This window comes from Sapajus apella, unplaced genomic scaffold (assembly GCF_009761245.1).
Source record: "Sapajus apella isolate SASKATOON/1434 unplaced genomic scaffold, GSC_monkey_1.0 scaffold2, whole genome shotgun sequence".
NCBI lineage: Eukaryota > Metazoa > Chordata > Mammalia > Primates > Cebidae > Sapajus > Sapajus apella.
Genome location: NW_022436942.1, coordinates 3,719,379 through 3,741,888, shown reverse-complemented (window position 1 = coordinate 3,741,888; position 22,510 = coordinate 3,719,379). Strand labels below are relative to the sequence as shown.

The 22,510-nt window shown below is 37.4% G+C and overlaps 1 non-coding gene and 1 pseudogene across 1 annotated transcript; both read right to left on the bottom strand.

Moving 5' to 3' along the window:
* Positions 1-6,043: 6,043 nt before the first annotated feature.
* On the bottom strand, positions 6,044-6,158 carry LOC116527636. Its single transcript, XR_004258640.1, has one exon. It is a non-coding gene; the product is annotated as a U5 spliceosomal RNA (small nuclear RNA).
* A 14,692-nt stretch (positions 6,159-20,850) lies between these two features.
* LOC116556614 lies at positions 20,851-21,748 on the bottom strand (annotated as a pseudogene).
* Between the last annotated feature and the right edge of the window lie 762 nt (positions 21,749-22,510).

Here is a 22,510-nt window from a genome sequence, read left to right as displayed (position 1 = left end):
GAAAAATTGAGTTCTGAATAAGTTAGGTAAATCCATAGATCTAATCATGACTAGTTCACTTCTTCTTGATTATATAAATGTATTTCCTTATCTTAAAAACATTAATCTAGTTTGAATAGAATTTCTGTCATTTGCAACCAGAAGTCCAGATCAGTGTTGAGGGTAAGAGTAGATGCCAGGGGAACAATTTGGTAGGTTATTAGAGTGGTATAGGTGAGAGATGATGGCTTGAACTAGTGTGGTTATGATGGAAATGGAGAGAGGCCAACACATTTAAAATCTATTTAGGAGATACAAATCAGCAGGCCTGGGTAATTGGGTAATTGATCAGATTTGGGAGTGAAGGGGAATGACAGTAATGGAGTCAAAAACATTTGCTAGTTTTCTGGATTGCACATATAAGCATGTTGTTCACTGGAACAGCAAACACCCAAGAAAGAGTAGTTTTGGGGGTGGTAAGGAAAGGAGATCTCCCTTTCTTTTTTTTTTTTTTTTTTTTGAGACAGAGTCTCATTCTTTCGCCCAGGCTGGCCTGCAATGGCATGATCTCAGCTCACTGCAACCTCTACCTCTCAGGTTTAAGCAATTTTCCCTGCCTCAGCCTCCTGAGTAGGTGGGATTACAGGTACCCACCACCATGCCCAGCTAATTTTTGTATTTTTAGTAGAGATGCGGTTTCGTCATGTTGGTCACACTGGTCTCGAACTCCTGACCTCTGGTGATCTACCTGCCTCAGCCTCCCAAAGTGCTGGGATTATAGGCATGAGATATCATGCCTGGCTGAAAAGAGATCTTTAGTTCAATTGTGATCATAATGAGTTTGGGATTTTTGAGAGACACATGTCCGTTAATGGCAGTATCATCTTACTAATCATGTAGACCTAAAACCATTATATTCTTTAACTTACCTCTCACTATTATCCCTGCAAACCCAGAAAAATCTTAAGGTCTATATTTTTAGAAATTCAACTTCATTGAAGCATATTTTAGAAAACTAAAACGCATACATTTCATATGTACAGCACAATGAATTGTGCATATGCAAACACCCAGGTAACCATCTGCACAATCCAGGAATAAAACATATTCATCACCCAAGAAGTTCCTCTGTGTTTACTCCCTCTATCTGCTGCTCCCACAATCCCTGGTCCGAGGCAAACACCAATCTTCCTTTTATCACTGTAGATTGATTTTGCTTTTGCTAGTCTTTTGTATACATGTCTAGATTCTTTTTAATGTCTAGATTCTTTAGTTCAGTGTAATGTTTTTGAGACTGACCCATTTTATTGTAGAGTTACTCCATTGTATGGAAACATCATAATTTGTTAATTTACTCTACTGTTAATGGATTTTTGAACTATTTCTAGTTTTTGGTTTTTGGGAACAAAGCTGCAATGAACTTTTCACCTGCAAGTAAGTCTTTGTGTGGACGTATGTTTTTATTTTTCTTGAAATTCTTAGGAGTTGGATTGCTGAGTCACATGGTAAGATTGTGTTTGCTTAACTTTATGGGAAATTACAAAATTATTTTCCAAAGTGGCTGTACCTCCAGCAATGTGTGAGAGCCAGTTGCTTCCACATTCTTGTCAATACTTGGTATTGTTATTTTAAAAAATTTTAGCCATCCTAGTAGAAGTATAGTGTGTATCTCATTGTGGCTTAATTCGCATTTTCCTGATAACTAATGATGCTGAGCATTTTGCATGGTGCTTATTTGCTATCTGTATGTATTATCTGGAGAAGTGTCTGTTCAAATCCTTTGTTCATTTTTTCCTTTTTAGTTGACACATAATCATTGTACATATTTATGAGATGCAGAGTGATATTTCCATACATGTATACAATATATAAGAATCAAGCTGGGCATGGTGACTCATGCCTGTGATCCTAGCACTGTAGGAGGCCAAGGTGGGCAGATCACTTGGTCAGGAGTTCGGGACCAGCCTGGCCAACGTGGTGAAACCCCAACTTAAAAAAATTAAAAGAATCAAATCAGGAAAATTAGCATATCTATCACCTTGTGTATTTATCATTGCTTTGTTTTGTGAGCATTCAAAATACTCTCTTCTAGCTTTTTGAAAATAAACATGAAATTGTTTTAAACTATATTTACCCTACACTGCTTTAGAACATTAGGACTTACTTCTCCCATCTAGGTGTAACTTTGCATCCATTAATCAACCTTTTCCTGTCTTTCCCTCCCCACTATCCTTCCCAGCTGCTAATGTCCACTTCTATGAGCTCATTTTTTTTTAGCTTTTACATGTGACAAGAACATGTGGTACTTATCTTTCTGTCACTGACTTATTTCACTTATTTTGTTAATTTTTTATAACACCTTTTCATTTTGAAATAATTATAGGTTCATAGTAAATTACAAAAATAGTTCAGAGTGCCACAAACCCTTCACCTTGCTTCCCAATGGTGACATGTTAAATAGTTGTACAGTATCAACACCAGCAAATTTATACCAGTATTTCTATCAACAAAGCTTATTCAATTTCACCTTCGATAAAATCTGCATTCATTTGTGTACAGGTGTGTTGTATAGTTCTATGTAATTTTATCTCATGTACAAATTTGCATAACCACCACCACAATCAAGACACAGAGCTGTTCTATGATCACAAAAGCACTCCTTGATTACTTTGTATTCACATACCCCACTATATCCTTTTTCCTATCCTCTAACAAACTCTCATCTCTATCTCTAGAGTTTCATCATTTTGAGAATTTTATATATTAATAAATAGAATCATATAGTAAGTAATCTTTTGAAATTGGCTTTTTCACTCAGCATAATTACCTCGAGATTTACTCAAGTTGTGTCTATGAAAAATCTGTTTCTTTTTATTTCTGTGGAGTATTCTATAATGTGATAGATGTATCACAGTTTTCACATTCACCCATTGAAAGATACTTGAGTTGTTCCTAGTTTTTGACTATTTATAAAGCTGCTATGAACATTCATGCACAAGTGGCTATGTGAACATAGGTTTTTATTTCTTTTGCATAAATGCTCAAGAATATTGGGTTATATTTTCATTACTGAGATATAAGAGTTTTATGAATATATTCGGAATAAACTCCCTGATGAAATATGTAATTTGAATGTGTTCTCTTTAATTCTGTGCATTTTAGCAACTTTCCTGATGGTATCATTTGCAGCACAAAAGTTTTTAATTTTGATGAGGTTCAAATAATCTATTTTTAATTTGGTTGTTTGGGCTTTGGGTATCATACCTAAGAAACCATTGCCTAATCCAAGGTCACAAACATGATTTACATGTATGTTTTCTTCTAGGAGTTTTAGTTTTAGGACTTGTAAAATGCTAAACTAATTGTTGAGGTCTTTGATCCATTTTCAGTGATTTTGAATATAATGCAAAAGGGGAGCCCAACTTCAGTCTTCTATCTGTGGATATCCAGTTGTTCCAGATCATTTGTTGAGAAGACTATGATTTCCCCATTGAATTATCTTGGCACCCGTTTCAAAAATTAATGGTCTGTAAACATATGGGTTTACTTCTGGTAAACTTCTGTTTCATTGGTCTATATGTCTATTCTTATACCAGCACCACACGGTCTTGCTTGATTACTATAGCTTTGTAGTAAGTTTGAGAATAGGAAGCATGTATTCTTCAGTTTTGCCCTTCCTTTTCAAGGTTGTTAGGTTAATCAGAGTCCTTGGCATTTCCATATGAATTTTAGGATCAGCTGGTTACATGCAACAAAGAAGCCAGCTGAAATTTTGATAGAAATTCTACTGAATTTGTAGATCAATTTGGGATATATTATCATTCTAACAATATTAAGTCTTCAAATGCAAATGTCTGCATTTACTTAGGTCTTCTTCAATGTCTGTCAACCATGTTTTGTAGTTTGCAGTGTACAAGTTTTATTTTCTTTTGTTAAATTTATTTTGTTTTATTTTATTTTAAGACAGTCTTACTTTGTCACCTAGGCTGAAGTGTAGTGGCCTGATATCAGCTCACTGAAATCTCTGCCTCTCGGATTCAAGTGATTCTTATGTTTGAGCCTCCTGAGTAGCTGGGATTACAGGTGTGTGCCATCACACCTGGCTCATTTTTGTATTTTTAGTAGAGATGGGGTTTGGCCATGTTGGCCAGGCTGGTATCAAACTCTTGGGCTCAAGCAATCCACCCACTTCGGCCTCCCAAAGTGCTGGGATTACAGGCGTGAACCACAACGCCTGGCTGTTAAATTTATTCCTAAGTATTTTGACATAATTGTAAATGGAATTGTTTTTAAATTTCATTATAACTGATTATTCATATTACATAGAAATTCATTGGTTTTTGTATATTAATCTTGTATTATGTAAAATTTTTGGATTTGCTTATTAGATTCCAAGTATTTTAATGCATTACTTAGGATTTTCTATATACAAGATTATGTCATCTGCAAATAGAGATTGTTATACTTCTTACCAATCTAGACAGGCTTTATTTACTTTTCCTAACTAATTGTCCTTGTTAAAACCTCAGTGTAATGTTGAATAAAAGTAGAAAGAGCAGAAATCCTTTTCTTCTTCATTGTTCATAATTTTAGGGCTAAAGTTTCTAACCTTTCAACATTAAATATGATATTAGCTGTGAGTTTTCCATTGATTCCCTTTATCATGTTAAGGAAATTCCCCCAAATTAGTCCTGGTTTGTTGCCTCCCTCCCTCACTCCCTCCCTCCCTTTCTCCTTTCCTTTCCTTCGTTTGATTTTAATATGAAAGGATTTGGAAGTGGGAGTAGACATGGGATATTTGGGGGCTCTCTAACAGTCTCTAATACAAACTCTTATTTTAGACAAAACAAACTTTATTTAAACAGTTAGTTGATGAATAGGCTATTTTCAATCTTTTCTTACTGTAGATAATGTTGCAATATGCATTCTTGCACACGTTTTAGGTATCGGAGAAGCTAAAGGATGATCACATACACTTTCTCTTAATATGTTCTCTTGACAATAAGAACAACTCAGAGTTAGGGACTAAAATATATTAATTCTTTAGTATGTTAATGAAAAATGCTTTATGATTTTATTCTTTCAACTTAAATGGCATCTGTCATTTGTAATTCAAATAACATAAACTTTTTTCTTCCAAACAACCTATTTATCCCAATCAGAGATTCTTTTTCCCCAATCCTTTTGACAGAGATAATATAAAAAAAGATCTTTTTTCTCTCCTTCATTCAGGCCCAAGTATTTGTTATAAGAATCATCAGTGTTTAAAAATAATTTGGGTTTACAGTGCTGATGTAGATGCTGTGGAGCAGAGATAACATGGCAGACACACCCTGGGGTGACTGTATCTTTAGAATTATTGCTTATTCTCAGCCTTCAGAAATCAGACACTATGGTGGGACTATGGAGTCATATTTCTACCAAGAGACTCCACTTGGCTAAAACAGGAATGGTCATCAAACTCAAGGGGAACCAGGCCATTGACTGGGCTGAACAACTTACTCCCTTTCCTCAATAATTTACACCCAAAGGCAGAGAAGTGTGGTCGATAGTGTAAGAAACTGGAAATTCAAAGTCATGTAGAGCTGGAATTAGAGTTAACACAAGACAAGACAGAGACTCGTGCAGGCTTCTCTTGTGGGCAAATGTAAGTAAATAATTTGGCAAAGGAAGTCAGTCTTCAGAGAAAAAAATGTGGCAATGGTGCAGAAAAAAGCAGAGATGAGCATCAGTGAGAGTCCAGAGAGGGAAACAGAGGAGGCGGAGATTCAGAGCTTGTTTATCCAGCTCCAAGCCTCATGTGAAAGCAGAACGTAATTTCTTTCTATGGATGTATGCATTATTCAGTACACTTGAGAATTACATTTGATTCGGTCTTAAAAAATAAACTTTTAATTTTGAAATAATTTTAGCTTTGCAGAAAAGTTGCAAAAATACTACAGAGAATTCCTGTATATTTCTCATCTAATTTTTCCGTTGTTAACATACTACATTTCCATGGGATTTTTGTCAAAACTGAGAAACCAACATCATTCCATTATTATTATTACATTATTTTTAAATCAGCCCATCAGAAACAGGGCCTCAAAAAATTGGACTAAGACTCAGAATTTTCCCTCTCCACGAAATCTTTAGTAAAAGGCAAAAGATTTATACGATTTGAAGAGAAACCAAAATATATAATTCCATTATTATTAATGCAATTCCAGCCTTTATTTGGAACCAGTGTTCCTATTAATGTCTTCCTTCTGTTTCAGGAGTCATTCCAGACAGCGTATTTAGTTGCTATGTCTCCTTAATCTCTTTTAGTCAGTGATGATCTCTCAGACTTTTCTTGTTTTACATGACCTTGACAGTATTTTGTAGAATATCCCCAATCCAGGTTTGTCTCTAGTTTCTCTCATGATTGGATGTGGGTTGTAAGTTACAGAAAAGAATGCCATAGAATCTAAGTACCCTCCTCATTACATCACAGCACATCAGAGGTACCTGATATCCACATGACATCACTGGTGAGGTTAACCTTCATCACTTGGATTAAATGGTGTTTGTCAGATTTTTCTAATTCAGTGTTACTATTTTTCTCTTTTCCTGCTCTATTCTTTGGAAGTGAGTCATCATTTCAATGTATTATTCATGGTTCTCCAGAGAAACCAAACCAATAGATTTGTATATACATACAAAACATATATATATATATATACACACACACACACACACACACATATATGTATATATATATACACACACATATATATGTATATACACATACATATATATACACACACGTACATACACATATATATATGTATATATACACATATATGTATATGTACTTATGTGTATGTATATCTATGTAAAAGAGATTTATTTTATGTAATTGGTTCACATAATTTTGGAGGCTGATGAGTCCCAATATCTGCAGAGTGAGTCATCAAGCAGGAGACCTGGAGAGCCCACGGTATAGTTCCAGTCTGAAGGCTGGTAGGCTCAAGACCCAGGAAGAGCCAACATTTTATTTTGAGTCTGAAGACAGGTAAAAACCAAAGTCCCAGCTCAAAGGCAGTCAGGCAGGAAGAGTTCTCTCTTACTCAAGGGAGGATCAGCTTTTAGTTCTATTCAGGCCCTCAACTGATTGAATGAGGCCCACCCACATTAGGGAAAACAATCTGCTTTACTCAGTCACTGATTTATTGTTAATATCATCCAAAAACATTTCACAGAAACACCTAAAACAATATTTGAGCAAATATCTGGGCACCCAGTGGCCCAGTCGACACATAAAATTACTCATCACACACACCATCAAAGTAGGGGCAGGCGGATTAAGCTCTACCTCTTGAAGAAGGAAGTATCTCTAGATATTATGTGGAATTCTTCTGTAAGGAAGATTTGTCTCTTTCCCTCACCAAGTAGGTTTTTATCCCTTGCACCCAATCAAATGTGCCTTAAAATATAAGGCGTAAATGTGTTCGAAGGATAAATAACCCTGCAGTATGGTTTTTCATTTTAAATTTAGGTAGTATACATATTTTCTGCTGCGAGCCTTTCCTCATATCCTATAAAATTTAATGTCTCTTCTGGTTGACTCTTGGTGAACCACTCTCCCCCTATGGGATTTTGGTTTTCCCCAGCTCATCAGTTACTTACTGAGTGCCTACAGTGCACAGGGCTGATGCTCAGCCTAGAGACTCTGATGTTACAAGGAAGTCCCTGCAGTCAAAGCATTTACCACCCAAGCAAAGGTGTAGTTAGGAGATGTGGGCTGAGTTGCAATTTACCACTTTCTCTGATGTTTAAAATTCCTTTGAGCCTCAGCTTCCTCACTTGTCAGAAGAGTGTAATAACCGTAATAATAATAATAATGATAGTTCAACAGTAATAGTAACTCAGTAAAATACTGTTTGTGAGGAAAAACGTAGTTTTTATATTGTTACACAAATGCTAGCTATTGTTCTCAATAACAATTTATTGAGATTGATAAGAATAGATATGTCATCCAGGCTGGAGTGCAGTGGTGCAATCTCGGCTCACTGCAACCTCAGCCTCCCGGGTTCCAGCGATTCTGCTGCCTCAGCCTCCTGAGTAGCTGGGATCACAGGTGTTCACCACCATACCCAGCTAATGTTTGTAGTTTTAGTAGAGACAGGGTTTCACCACTTTGGCCAGGCTGTTCTTGAACTCCTGACCTAAGACAATCCAGCTACCTAGCCCTCCCAAAGTGCTGGGATCACAGGCGTGAGCCACTGTGCCCAGCCAGATATTCTTATCTCTAAGGTTTATAGCTTCAGAAACCAAAGTCCAAGACTATTAAGTTCCTGGCACAGAATCATGCCGGTTGTTATGTGGCAGGGCATATGATCTTTGCATTTTCTTATTTCCGTACCACTGCACTGCAAGAATCGTATACACTCCTGTTTATATGAGCAGACTGTCTATTAAAAAAATATTCTGGGACACATCTAAAAAGCCATACTATGAGATAGGAAAAAAAAAAAATAAAAGCTCTGTTTTGTATTTGTCCTGGAAGCTGGGAGAGAACATGTTTTTTGGACATGTTTGGAAATGTACCATAGGTTTTGATTCTTATCCTTGCTCTCCAGGCTTTCTTTTGGGACACTTGAGAGACTATTTTTGGGATTCAGGAAAGCATAATGTCATTTTATTTTTCAAATCCTCAGGGTGCTAGAAGTTTTAAGTCTTATTTCCTAGTCTGACCTTTCATTGTAGCGATTATTTTTTGATATATAATATTCATAATTCATTTTGTTGAAGAGGAGATTTTATTTAATGTCAATAAATATGTATGAGTGTTGGGAGGAACGTACCTGTGCAGTGAGGGCTGGCGAGAATTACAGGGGCCAGTACAGTTAAACAGATTGTGGGGATAACGTCATTGACATCCTCGGTGTAAACCTCATGATTGAGAAAAAGATGGGGATCATCTTCTGCTGAAATTTATCATGAAAAGATTCTCAAAAGCATATTTGAAACAGATGACAAAATTATAAGGACTCAGTTTATTTTATTTGGAAATTAGTATTCCCTTGTGGGAGATCTGGGCTAACAGACTTCAGAATTTTGGCTCTGTTCAAAATTCCCTGACTCACTGGGTGGCTTGGAAAAATGATTTAAATCCACTATCCTGCAAGATAGAATAATGATAATTTGTAACACTGTACTTGGCACTTGGGTGTAATTATGTTAATGGCTAGTGTGTATGTATGATTACTGTGTCAAACCACATGCCCAGCACTTTACAAGCTGTAACTCTGCAACCTCTAGGAAGCATGTACCATTCTTGTTCTTATTTCACACATAAGAAAATTGTAGGACCGGGAGCAGTGGCTCATGCCTGTGATCCTAGCACTTTGGGAGGGTGGCTCATGCCTGTAATCCCAGCACTTTGGGAGGCTGAGGCAGATAGATCACATGAGGTCAGGAGTTCAAGACCAGCTTGGCCAACATGGTGAAACCCCATCTATAATAAAAATGCAAAAATAGCTGGGCTTGGGGACGCTTCTGTAATTCCAGCTTTTAGGGAGGCTGAGGCAGAATTATTTGAACCCAGAAGGCAAAGGTTGCAGTGAGCTGAGATTGTGCCACTGCACTCCAGCCTGGGCGACAGTTAAAGACTCTGTCTCAAAAACAAAGTCAAAAAAGAAAGAAAGAAAATTGTAGTAGGAATTTTTCAGTGTATTGTAACCATCTATTTGCATGTTGGTCTTTTCCTCTGGGCCTGAATTGGTGAGAGTAGGGACTGAATTATCATAGCATCTGCATAGACTCTGGTTCATAGCTATACCAGATCAATAAATCTGATCTAATCTATACTTTAGAAAATCACCATGTGTAGGATGAAAGTATGGAAAGATGAGGTGAGGAAAGAGCTGAGACTATTTCAATTGTTTAGGCAAAATCAAATATGAATTTATATTTGGATAAAAAAGTAAAAAAGGGAAACATGAAAAGATAAATAGTGATATAAGATTTTAATTAAAAGCAACAATGTAAGCTATCTCTAATAGAGCTATTAATATTTAGAATTATGTTGATGAGATAAAGAACATGTATATTTTATTTAAAAATACCTTCAAGAATATCATAACACATATGTTGTGTTAGTTTTTTGTTATTCTTCACACTCAGTTTGATCTCTGTCCTATGACTGAGCTTGAGAAGTTCCACACTTCTTTGTTGAGAAGTCCCCAGATAAAAATTTCATTGAGTGTTAGAGCTTTAAGCAGTGATTTAAAGAAGAAATACGGTAAACAGTAAGAGGATCATATAAGCTACATTAGGCTATTCTTGGCATGTGTCCTGTCAGAAACCTAGCCTGCACCTATGAGAGGCATCAGTAATCAATAACAGAACTCTTCCTCAATAAGCCTGGACTTGGCCTGGGAATCCTCCTCAACTCAGTACTCCTGGTTCCCACAAAGGACACATTAGAATAGGCGCACAAGTTGAGGACTATTATTCCAGGGTTATTGCATGGGAATTCTCAAGCTTAGATGCAGGAGAGAGATTGCACTCAATGTGAAGAATAAGAAAAGGGTTGACATAGCATATGTGTTATGATATTCTTGAAGGTATTTTTTAAAAAACATATTTTATTAGAAATGCACTGATTTTTATTTTTGGAGACAGGGTCTTGTTCTATTACCCAGGCTGCAGTGCAGTGGCACAATCATTGTTCAGGGAAGCCTTGAGTTTCTGGGCCTGAGCGATCCTCCCACCTCAGTCTACTGAATAGCTGGGACTACAGCTGAGTGTCACCATGTTCGTCTAATTTTTGTATTTTGTGTAGAGACGAGGTCTTGTCATGTTGCCCATGCTGAATTGGAGTTCCAGGCTCAAGTGATCCTCTCAAAGTGCTGGAATTACAGACTTGAACCACCATGCCCAGCTGGAAATGTACTTTAAAAATGCACTTCTGGGCTGGGCATGGTGGCTCATGCCTGTAACCCCTGCACTTTGGGAGGCCAAGGTCGGGAGTTTGAGACCAGGCTGATCAACATGGAGAAACTCTGTTTCTATTAAAAATACAAAATTAGACAGGTGTGGTGGCACATGCCTGTAATCCTAGCTACTCTGGAGGCTGAGGAAGGAGAATTGCTTGAACCTGGGAGGTGGAGGTTGCAGTGAGTGGAGATTGCTCCATTGCACTCCAACCTGGGCAACAAAAGTAAAACTCCATCTCAAAAAAAAAAAAAAGAAAAGGAGGCTGAGGAGGGCGGATCATTTGAGGTCAGGATTCAAGACCAGCCTGACCAACATGGTGAAACCCAATATCTATTAAAAATACAAAAATTAGCCGGGCATGGTGGCTTGCCTGTAATTCCAGCTACTTGGAAGGCTAAGAGAGGAGAATTGCTTGAACCTAGGAGGTGGAGGTTGCAGTGAGCCAAGATTACACCACTGCACTCCAGCCTGGGTGACAGAGTGAGACTCTATTAAAAAAAAAAAAAAAAAAGCACTTCTATGGTAACTTTTTGCTGTGATATAATTTCAAACTATCAGAAAAGTTATAACAATGGTACAAGGAATTTCTTTACATCCTTTACCCAGGTTCACTTATTGTATACATTTTCTCCTTTTGCTATTTCATTCTGTCTATCCATTATATCTGTCTTTCTACCTATCTACAGACATATTTTTCTAAACCATTCAAGAGAAAATTATAGTCATCACATTCCTTTACTCTGAAGCATTATTATTATTAAATTTAAAAACATGTACCTAGTATAAAATTGACTGTTTTTGGTGTATGTTTAGCACAAAGATAGCGTCATGCAACTATCACCACAACCAGGATGCCAAACAATTCATAAAACCCTTCCTCGTGTTGCCCGTAAACCCTGGTCATCCCTGATCTCTTATCCTTCTCCATAGTTTTGTCTTTTCCAGAATATCATAGAAATACAATTATGCAGAATGTAAACTTTTAAGATTGACTTCTTTCACTCAGTATCATGCTTTTGAGATTTATTCATATTCTGTATATAAATCATTCATTGTTTATATTGTTGCTCAGTAATACATTATACGAAGTATCGTAGGTTTGCTTATTCACTCATTGATAAACATTAAAATTACCATTTCAATTTTCAAGCAATTATGAATAGAGTTGCTATAAACATTCATGTACAGGTTTTTATGTGAACATAAATTTGCATTTTTCTGGAGTAAATACCTATGGATGGGGTTGTTGGGTCATATGGTAAGTGTATATTTAAATTTATAAGAAAGTACCAGGCCGGGCACGGTGGCTCACACCTGTAATCCCAGCACTTTGGGAGGCTGAGGTGGGCGGATCATGAGGTTGAGATCGAGGCCATCCTGGCCAACATGGTGAAACCCGTCTCTACCAAAAAAATACAAAAATTAGCTGGGCGTGGTTGCACGTGCCTGTGGTCCCAGCTAGTCGGGAGGCTGAGGCAGGAGAATTGCCTGAACCCGCAAGCGGAGGTTGCAGTGAGCCGAGATCACGCCACTGTACTCCAGCCTGGCGGCAGAGCGAGACTCTGTCTCAAGAAACAAAACACAAAAAAAGTATCAAACTATTTTCCAAAGCAGCTTTACTCTTTTGCACGACCACCAGCAATGTATGGAAGCTCCAGGTACTCCACATTCTTGTCGGCACTTGATAATTGCCGGTTTTCGGAAGTATTCCCACCTCATTTGTTTGGAATGCTTTGAGTAGGATTGGGATTAGCTCTTCTTTAAATGATTGTTCAAATTCAACAGTGAAGTCATCAGACTAGACTTTTCTTTGAGAATTTTGTTGCTTGTTATTGATCTATTTAGGTTTTGGTTTTCTTCATGGTTCAATCGTAGCAGGTTGTATGTGTCTTGGAATTTATCCACTTCTAGGTTTTCCAATTCCTTGGCATATAGTTACTCATAATAGTCTCTAATGATCCTTTGAATTTCTGTGGTATCAGTTACAATCTTTCCTTTTCCATTTCTGGTTTTATTTATTTGGGTCTTTTATCTTTTTTGCTATTTTCAGTTTAGAAAGACTTTTTAGATATTCAAATAAATGTGTAGTGATATCACACTGTGGATTTAATTAGTATTTTCTTAATGGCTAGTGATGTTAAGCATATTTTCATGTGTTTGTTTGCCATCTGTATATTGTATGTAATAAAGCATTCATTGAAGTCTTTTGCTTCTTTTTCAAATGGGTTATTTTCTCATTGTTGATTATTAAGAGTTTTTTTTTGTCAATATTGAGGTCCTTTGTTAGAGGAATGATTTACAAATGTTGTATAATAGTTTAAGTTATTAATGAAGTCCAATTTATTGATTTTTTACTTTTTGTATTGGTCTTATGGTGTCATATTTAAGAATGCTTTGATTTATGCAAGTTTGTGAGGATTTTATTTGTCTTCTAAAAGTTTGATAATTTTATATTTCAACTTTGGGCCTATGAGCTGTTTTGAGTAATTTGTATATAAAATGCAAGGTTTAGGTTGAGATACATTTTTTTTTTTTTGCATCTGAATCAATTGTTTTAAAACCACTTACTAAAAAAGCTATCCTTTCTCCATTGAATTGCCGTTCCACTTTTGTTCAAAATCAAATGGCCATATTTGTGTGAATCTATTTTTGGATTTTAAAATTCTCTTCCATTGATCTGTGTTTCTATCACTTTGGCACTACCATACTGCCTTTACTATTGTAGCTTTATAATAAGTGTTAAAATTGTCTATTATGAATCCTCTAACTTTATTCTTGGTTAAAAAAATTTTCTGATTATTCAAGTCCTTTGCTTTTCTATGTAAATTTTAGAATCAGCATGTTTATATCTACAAAAAAGTATTCCAAGATTTAACTGGAATTACATTAAATCTATAGATAAATTTGAAGAGAAATGACAAGGTAATTATATAGAATCTTCCAGTCCATGAACATAGTTTGCCACTCCATTTATTTATGTCTTCTTTGATTTATTCATAAGCTTTTTCATTCTTATTATTTCTCTTCTGTCTGAAAAACTTTATTTGGTATTTTTGTTTAGAGCAGGTCTGCTGATGATGTATTCTCTCAGTCTTTCTTCTGAGAATGTCTTCTTTTTGCCTATATTCCTGAAGGATATTTTAACTGGATATAGAATTCTGGGTTAAAAGCTATTTTATTTCAGCATTTAAAAAATGTTTCACTGCTTATTGCTTCTCATGGTTTCTGATGAGAAATATGAAGTCATTTAAAAATCATCATTGCTGGCTGGGTGTGGTGGCTCACGCCTGTAATCCCAGCACTTTGTGAGGCTGAGGTGGGTGGATCACAACGTCAGGAGATTGACACCATCCTGGCCAACATGGTGAAACCCCATCTCTTCCTAAAAATACAAAAAATCAGCTGGGCCTGGTGGCACACGCTTGTAGTCCCAGCTACTTAGGAAGCTGAGGCAGGAGAATCGATTGAATCAATTGAGGCTGAAATGGAGATTGCAGTGAGCCAAGATCCCACCACCGCACTCCAGCCTGAAAACGGAGGGAGACTCCGTCAAGAAAACGAAAAAACAAAAAACAAATAAAAACGCACATATCATTTTTCTCTGGCCGTTTTCAAGATATTTTCTTTTGTTTTTAGATTTCAGTATTTTGATTATGATATTACCTGGGTGTATATTTCTTCAAATTTATTCTGTTTGGGGTTTACTAAACCTTTTTAATTTACAAATTTATGTCTTTTGCCAAATTGGGAAATATTTTATTCCTTTATTTCTTCAAGTATCTTTCTGCATGAGTCTCTTTTTCTTTTGAAATTGCAGTAACACAAATGTTAGATCTTTTGGTATTGTCATACAGATGTATTAGGCTCCACTCATGTTTTAAAAATCTTTTTTTAATCTTTATTGTGCAGATTGGATAATTTTATTGCTATATTTTCAAGTTCATTTAGTCACCCAATCCAGTAAATTCTCTACTTCAGCAATTGCGTTATTTAAATTCAAAAATTTTCTTTTGTTTCTTTTTTATATTTTTTATTTCTCTTCTGAAAATATCTGTCTTTCCATTTGTTTCAAGAGTGTTCACATTTATAGGAGAATGATTTTAATAGCTGGGAAGCCCTTGTCTAATTTTAACATCTGTGTTCATGGCTGTTGATTAACTTTTTCCTTAAGAGATGTGAAAGCTAAGGTTTTCCTGGTTCTTCACATGTTGAATAATTACGGATTTGATTTTGGACATTTTGAATATGATATAATGGGACTCTGGGTCTTGTTAAATCCTATGGGGCATTTTTGTTTGTTTTAGCAGGAAACTGACAAATTTAAGTTTAGGTTGTAAATTCCTATCCCACCTTCTGTTGGCTCTGGTTCCTATGTCAGTTCAATTTTCAAAGGCTTTGTAGTGCTACTTATATCCATCCCGTGTGTGTGTGTGTGTGTGTGTGTGTGTGTGTGTGTGTGTGTGTGTGACACTCAGTGGCCAGTCTGGGACTTGGGCAGTGGTCCACCCTGTAGATCAGTTCTCAATGTCTTTTGCTTGCTCTTTAGGTCAGACCCTAATATGCACAGCTCAAAGATGGGCCCAGTGATTCATACATCTTGGATCCCATATCACTTTCTAGAGCTTCTTTCTTTTCATGATTTCCCCAGGGAGATTTTTCCTGCTTCCAGGTAACATCTTCCTGGTATTTGATATTCTGACTATATAGCCACTGCCTTAGTTTCCCTGGTCTGTTATATACTTTCCACAACTGTGTCTGTCTCAGGGACCAAGTGGTGAGAGGACAAACAGAAACGAGTAATAGAACTGATGTGTCTCATACTCCGACCCATGGTTCCTCTGGTCAGACAGAAGGATTCCCCTTTCTCTCATTTTTAAGCATTTGTCCAGCTATTGCTGCTTCTGTGCCTGAGTGGGATTGCCTAGGAGCTGGGACAAGAGAGGAGGTAAAACCCCAGAACATTTCCTCCACTATCTCTCACCCATAGGAGACCCCTTTCCTGCTCCTCAGACAAGGAAGAGAGAATGCTTCTCAGAACAATTTTTGTCTGCGCCTTGTATGTACTTCCAGGTTTCAGGTTGCCTTTCAGTCCAGGCCTGGAGAAATCAGATTAAAAAAAGGAGAACTAACCCTTTACTTCAGTAGTTCTCAAAGATCTGTTTCCCTTTCCTAACCTACCTTCTACCATTCTCTTTTTCAAAGTCTTCAGATAGTTTACACGATACCTCCTGTCCAAGGTTTCCATTCAGGAGGAGAGACAGGGTGGGGTACAGTATCTCCATCTTAATAGGAACCCAGAGAGGGCTCCTTTAGTTTTAAATCCTTCAATGTATTTTTCCCAAGATGAAGGACTTTCTCTTACAGGACCATACCATAATGATCAAAATCAAGAAATTTATCATTTTAATAATACTATTATATAACTCACAGTCCATTTGGGCAATCAGTCTAGTGATTTCCTTTACAGTTATTCTTTCCCTGGTCAAGACATAATAAAGGATCATGAATCACATTGAGTTATCATGTCTCTTTAGTCTCCTTTAATCTGGAACAGTTTCTTAGCCCTTCTTTCTCTTTTGTGATCTTGACATTTTATTTTGTTTTTATTTATTTATTTTGAGATGGAGTCTTGCTCTATTGCCCAGGCTGGCATGCAGTGGCACCACCTTGGCTCACTGCAACCTCTGCCTCCTGGTTTCAAGTGATTCTCCTGCCTCAATCTCCCAAGTAGCTGGGATTACAGGAACACACCACCACACCCAGCTAATTTTTGTATTTTTAGTAGAGATGGGTTTTCACCATGTTGGCCAGGCTGGTCTGGAACTCCTGACCTCAAGCAACCCACCCACCTTGGCCTCTCAGAATGCTGGGATTACAGGCGTGAGCCACTGCACATGGTGATCTTGACATTTTAAAGAGAACAGGCCAGTCATTTTGTAGAATATCTTTCAACTTGTGTTTGATGTTTTCTAATGATTAGATTCAGGTTATGTGTTTTTGGCAGAAATACCATGCATGAGATATTGTGTTCTTCTTAGGATAGCATAATGATGTCTGATTGTCTTATTACTAGAGATGTTATCTTTGATACTTGGCTAAGCTGCTGCTTCGCCGTTTACTCTAAAGTTACTATTTTTGTGAGTTTCTTAAGGGCTAGAGTTTGAATATAATTACATTGTTATGAGGAAAACTCTAGACTAGTGCTGTCCAGTAGAACTCTCTGCCATGATGGGATGTTCAATTCAGCATGTCCCATATGGTAGCCATTGCCCTATGTGGCTATTGAGCATTTGAAATGAAGCTAGCGTATCTGAGTGCAGTGGCTAATGCCTGTAACCCTAGCGCTTTGGAAAGCCAAGGTAGGAGCACCGCTTGAGGCCAGGAGTTCAAGACCAGTCTGGGCAACATAGCAAGACCCTGTCTCTAAAACAAATAATAAAAAATGAACCAAGCAAGCTGGCATGCAGCTGTAGTCCCAGCTGCTCAGGAGGCTGAGGTGGGAGGATCACTTCAGCCTGGGGGGGTCGAGGTTACAGTGAGCTGTGATTGTGCCACTACACTTTGGCCGGGGCCATAGAATAAGATCCTATCTCAAAAACAAACAACAAACAAAAAGGAAATAAAATAAAATAAAAGAAAAAATAAATGAGGCTAGGGGACTGAAGAAATATAAAGAATATAATTTGAATTTGAAAACTTCCAGAGAACATCCTGTCTTAACATTTCCTAAAGAATGTTTTTATAGCCTGCTCTGAGAAAAAAGGGCTCCAGGGTCAAATAAGTTAGGGATCCTTCTATACAGCCTACACTGGGAAATACAGTACTATTTTCTGCCATTTTGGCATCTACATATCTTTGTGTCATCACTTGGCCTAGTGCTAGGTGTAGGTAAAATTGTCAGATAATTGCTCTGTGAGCTGTGAGTCTCCAAACAGCTCTTTTAATTAGCTTGTGTAACCAACTTGCTCAACAGCACAGCCAAGTCTGGAAATGGTGGGATTTACACCTGGGCCAGCCACCTAACTCCAAAGGCTGTTTCTGGTCTGCAGAAATGGCAATGGAGAAAATGATATTGAAGTTCACGTTGCCTCATGAGACTCTGTTTAAGGTTGAGACAGGCAAGAGTTCTTCAGAGATATATTATTTAGTCTTTGAATTCCTTTTTACCAATGCAAAACTAGGAAACATTTAGCATTCACAGAATGTGGTCATTCAGCCTTCCTAAAGGAATTAATATTAATATTAACAATCCTTTTCAACTCACAGCATAGTTTTCTGAGGATGTGTTTCTTTCTGTTTAAATGAAAGAATTCCTGGAACAGGCTAGTAGGTTAATATCTTACACAAGGTCGTCCAGAGCAAATGTTCTCATATGCATACAGTTGTCATAAGAGGCCCCAAGTGCCTCTCAATGCCACACACATATTCAGTCAGTTACTGAAGGGAAGATAGAATGATTAGAAAGTATGAAGGAAGGAGACTTAGAGGGGAGAGAAAGGAGAACAATTTGCAAAGACAAAGAAATCTTAAGCCAGATTTAGATAAGATTACTAGAGCTGGTTTGAATTAGAGGCGAGTAAGCTGTATAAGTTGTCCTTCTTTCTTTTACTTCACCTGCAGTTCCTTTGGGAAGCTCTTTGCTGAGCCAGGGTTAGAGAAATTTTATTCCTATAACTGTACCTTGTTTCAATGGGCTTGCCCCAGCAGATGAGAGCTGTAGTTTGAAGAATTCTCAAGCAAATGTACTTTATCTGGTTGATGAGTTCAGAATTCAGATAAAATCTTGAAAGTGGGAACGAGTCATTGTATGTGTCTGACGCTATAATTCTTGAAAGTAATTGGGTTTAAAAGCAGTTGTTTTTTTTTTTTGGTGAATGATTTCATCCTCCATAAAAACAGGTTTTAATTTCTTTTAAGATACCAGTGGAAGTTGTGACCCAGGAATGCCCCAATGAGACCTTACAGATGGCTATTTTTCTGTGCTGTTGGGCTTATGTTCAGGAAAACCACAGGGGAAAATTGGCTTTGACATGCTTGTGCTTTAAGATACATGCTGCAGTACCTTGTAAAGTTTCATTTTATTGCCAAATATAACATTCAGTTACCAACTGGAAGTGTAAAAGTTCATATTTTCTTTTTCTGTTTGTTTTTTTAACTTTTAGGACATTATATTTACTAAGATTCTGGCGATAGCTTTATGTAACAAGACGCAGCATACCAGGCTTGCTACTCAACTTTTTTATGGTAAGTCTCAGCCTCAATATAAAGCTGTGTTTTTTAAAAAAATCAGAACCCTGCTTTTTATATGCTCACTATCTTGGCAAGTATGCCATTAAACACAGTAGTGAGCTTAAGACAGCAAGAGAAAAGAGTTAACAAAAGCTAAACATTGTAGCCTAAGCAAACTTCGTATAAAAAATAAAGGAACTACCACTGGTTGCATGGAATTTTCCTGACAAATTAAATCTTAATAGTATACAACATACGTTTTAGAGTCTTTAGTTTTCAAGTTCAAAAAGTACCAGTGTCTATTTGAAACAATTTCTCTCCAAAGCCAAAGTGTAATAAAAATGAATTCAAATGACACAGCATATTCTAATGCTAAAAAAAAATTCAGCATTATTGAAGTGGAGGTAAATCCCAGGGCTTTTGGGGCTTTCTCATGCTGCAAAGGGCTGTTTCTCTGGTTCATTCAAAGAAGCATATTACAGAATCCAAGGACGTCCCTAAGCTCAGTAAAGGGTGAGACTCCTGGCACCTAGCTCTGACCTCTCTATAAAGCATGGCTACACTTTCCACAAATACAGGATGTGTGAGAATCAAAGGCATGTTGTTCTGCTAGCTAAAAAGATAGCCAATCACCTTCTCCCTTCATTCTGAAAAGCACCTTTCCAGGTAAAACAAAGTCTACTTGGGGAATAAATTAAAATATACTTATCTACAGAGTATGGATTTCAAAATATCAATGTAATCTCTACTTCAAAAATTTTAACTACTTTAAAATTTTTAACATCTGGTCATTTCTGATTCCATCTTAAAGATGTATTCAGATTGGTTTCTGTTGATTTATCATTGTGCACTTCTAGTCAAAAATAACAATTTTACTCCCAAGTATTGTAACCACTAGTGCTACTGCAGTGTATTATCTCCCAGAGTTATCAAGCACTGGAAGGAAAAAGAATACATGCTCAAGTAGCCGGCAACATTTATGGCCCTTGCCTACAGCAGCATCTGAATGGCTACTGAGTAGTCCAGGGATCATTCATTTGTTTGTTTGTTTGTTTGTTTGTTTGATATGACGTCTTGCTTTGTTGCCCAGTCTGGAGTGCAGCAGCACCATCTAGGCTCACTGCAACCTCCGCCTCCTGGGTTCAAGTGATTCTCCTGCCTCAGCCTCCCACGTAGCTGGGATTACAGGTACCAGCCACCACACCGAGCTAATTTTTGTATTTTTTCTTTTTCTTTTTCTTTTTTTTTTTTTGAGACGGAATTTCACTCTTGTTACCCAGGCTGGAGTGCAATGGCGCGCTCTCGGCTCACCGCAACCTCTGCCTCCTGGGTTCAGGCAATTCTCCTGCCTCAACCTCCCAAGTAGCTGGGACCACAGGCACGCACCACCATGCCCAGCTAATGTTTTGTATTTTTAGTAGAGACGGGGTTTCACCATGTTGACCAGGATGGTCTCTATCTCTTGACCTCGTGATCCACCCACTTCGGCCTCCCAAAGTGCTGGGATTACAGGCTTAAGCCACCGCGCCTGGCTAATTTTTGTATTTTTAATAGAGACAGGGTTTCACCATGTTGGTCAGGCTGGTCTTGAACTCCTGACCTCAGGTGATTCACCTGCCTCGGTCTCCCAAAATGCTGGGATTACAGGCATGAGCCACTGCACCCGGCCAGTTCAAAGATAATTCTAAAAACAAGAAAATTCATGCATTATAGGAAATATGTTGTAATTTTCACAGTTGAAATTTCCTCAGGCACTGTACTTTCTCTATAAAGGAATCCTGATTTTTCTAAATATTACGATGAGTCAGGACTTGAACTAGCAGTCTTCTTTCTCTTCTTATAGTGTTTCTCATGCTCCTTTTTCTTAGTTGTTTCTTATTTTTTCTCATTCTTCACTACTTTTCTTCTTTTTTGCCCATATCTCCTCAATATACTCTGGTTCTGACAAGAACTCAGATGATAAAGATTTATCTTCAGAGTTTTTCTTTTTTTTTCCCCTGAGTCCTTTAATGGCCTTTTCTTTCTCAGCTGGATCCTTTGACTTCTTTGTAAAGAAAAAGAAGTCTTCTATTTTCCTTCTATCCTTGCTGTCTGATTCAGTTTCTGACATGGAGATCTCAGAAGATTTATGTGAATGGTTCTTTTTCTTTCTGCCTTTTCCTTGTTTCTTATCCTCGTCCTCAGAATCAGAACTGCTGAAGAATCAGAGCATGATGAAGATGATGAATGCCTACCAGATTTCTTCCTCTTTTTCTTTTCTTTCCCTTTTGTGGGATAAGCTCTCACTTCCACTTAACAGTTTCTCCCTGTGTTATTCTAGTTTTTTTCTTCCAGTTCTCATTTTTTTCTTCAAATCCATCCAAAGCCTTGGCATCTTTCTTTTTCTTTTCTAGTTGCTCTTGCACTGCTTCCCAGATAGGCCTTAGCTGATGGAGATAATCCTGGATTGTTGGCCCATAAGTCTGGATTGGACCCCTTGATCTGGCCATTGCTGTTGGATTCATGTAGGCCACCTGATGGTACCTCTTTCCCATGGTGCCTGAATATACGCAGTCACCCATCAAGGGACACAGTCACTCACCAAGGGAAACCAGCCTGGGGAAGCAGCTGAAGCGGGCCTGCCGCAGGTCCTTCTGCACTAAAAGTTTATATTTTCCTGAAAATCTTACCAGCGGCTTGCTTCATTTTTTCCCCCCATTCTTCATTGTCTACTTGGTTTACCACTAGAGGGCATTGTTGGCAGTGATATCAAGAGAAAGCATACTAGAGCATTTTGCCAAAATATTTTGTGCGATCTTTTTCAACTTGCATTTCAGCCGGCAAATAAAAACATACATTGAAAAGCTACTCATTTAATATTTTATTTTTATATTTTATGGATTCTGAATACTGAGCTTCTAGGCTTTTTGTGTGTATTAATTTAATAAAAGAGAAATCATTGTAAACTTTGGTTCCAGTTTTCTAACAAATGCTGAACCTAGAATCTGTCAGTCTCTCCCCCTGCAATGTAATACACTCTCACACATCCTCTCTTGGAATGTTATTGAGCACTTGGAGACTCATTATTTTTTATTTCCTAAAAGAGTGAAGCTATTCTATTTTCCATATCATGCCTTTCCTGATATTTGTCAGAGGATCTCAAACTGGCAAGGGACTTTCAGATTATATAGTTCAACTATTTGTAATAGACAGAATGTCTTCTACACTGTGATGAAGGGCTGTCTAGACCTCAAAATGATAAGAGAAGGTTTCTCCATTTTGGGGTAACTGTATTATTTATTGGAAAGTTCTTCAGGTGAAGGCAGAAGTTTGCCTCTTTGAAATTTATTGTATTAGA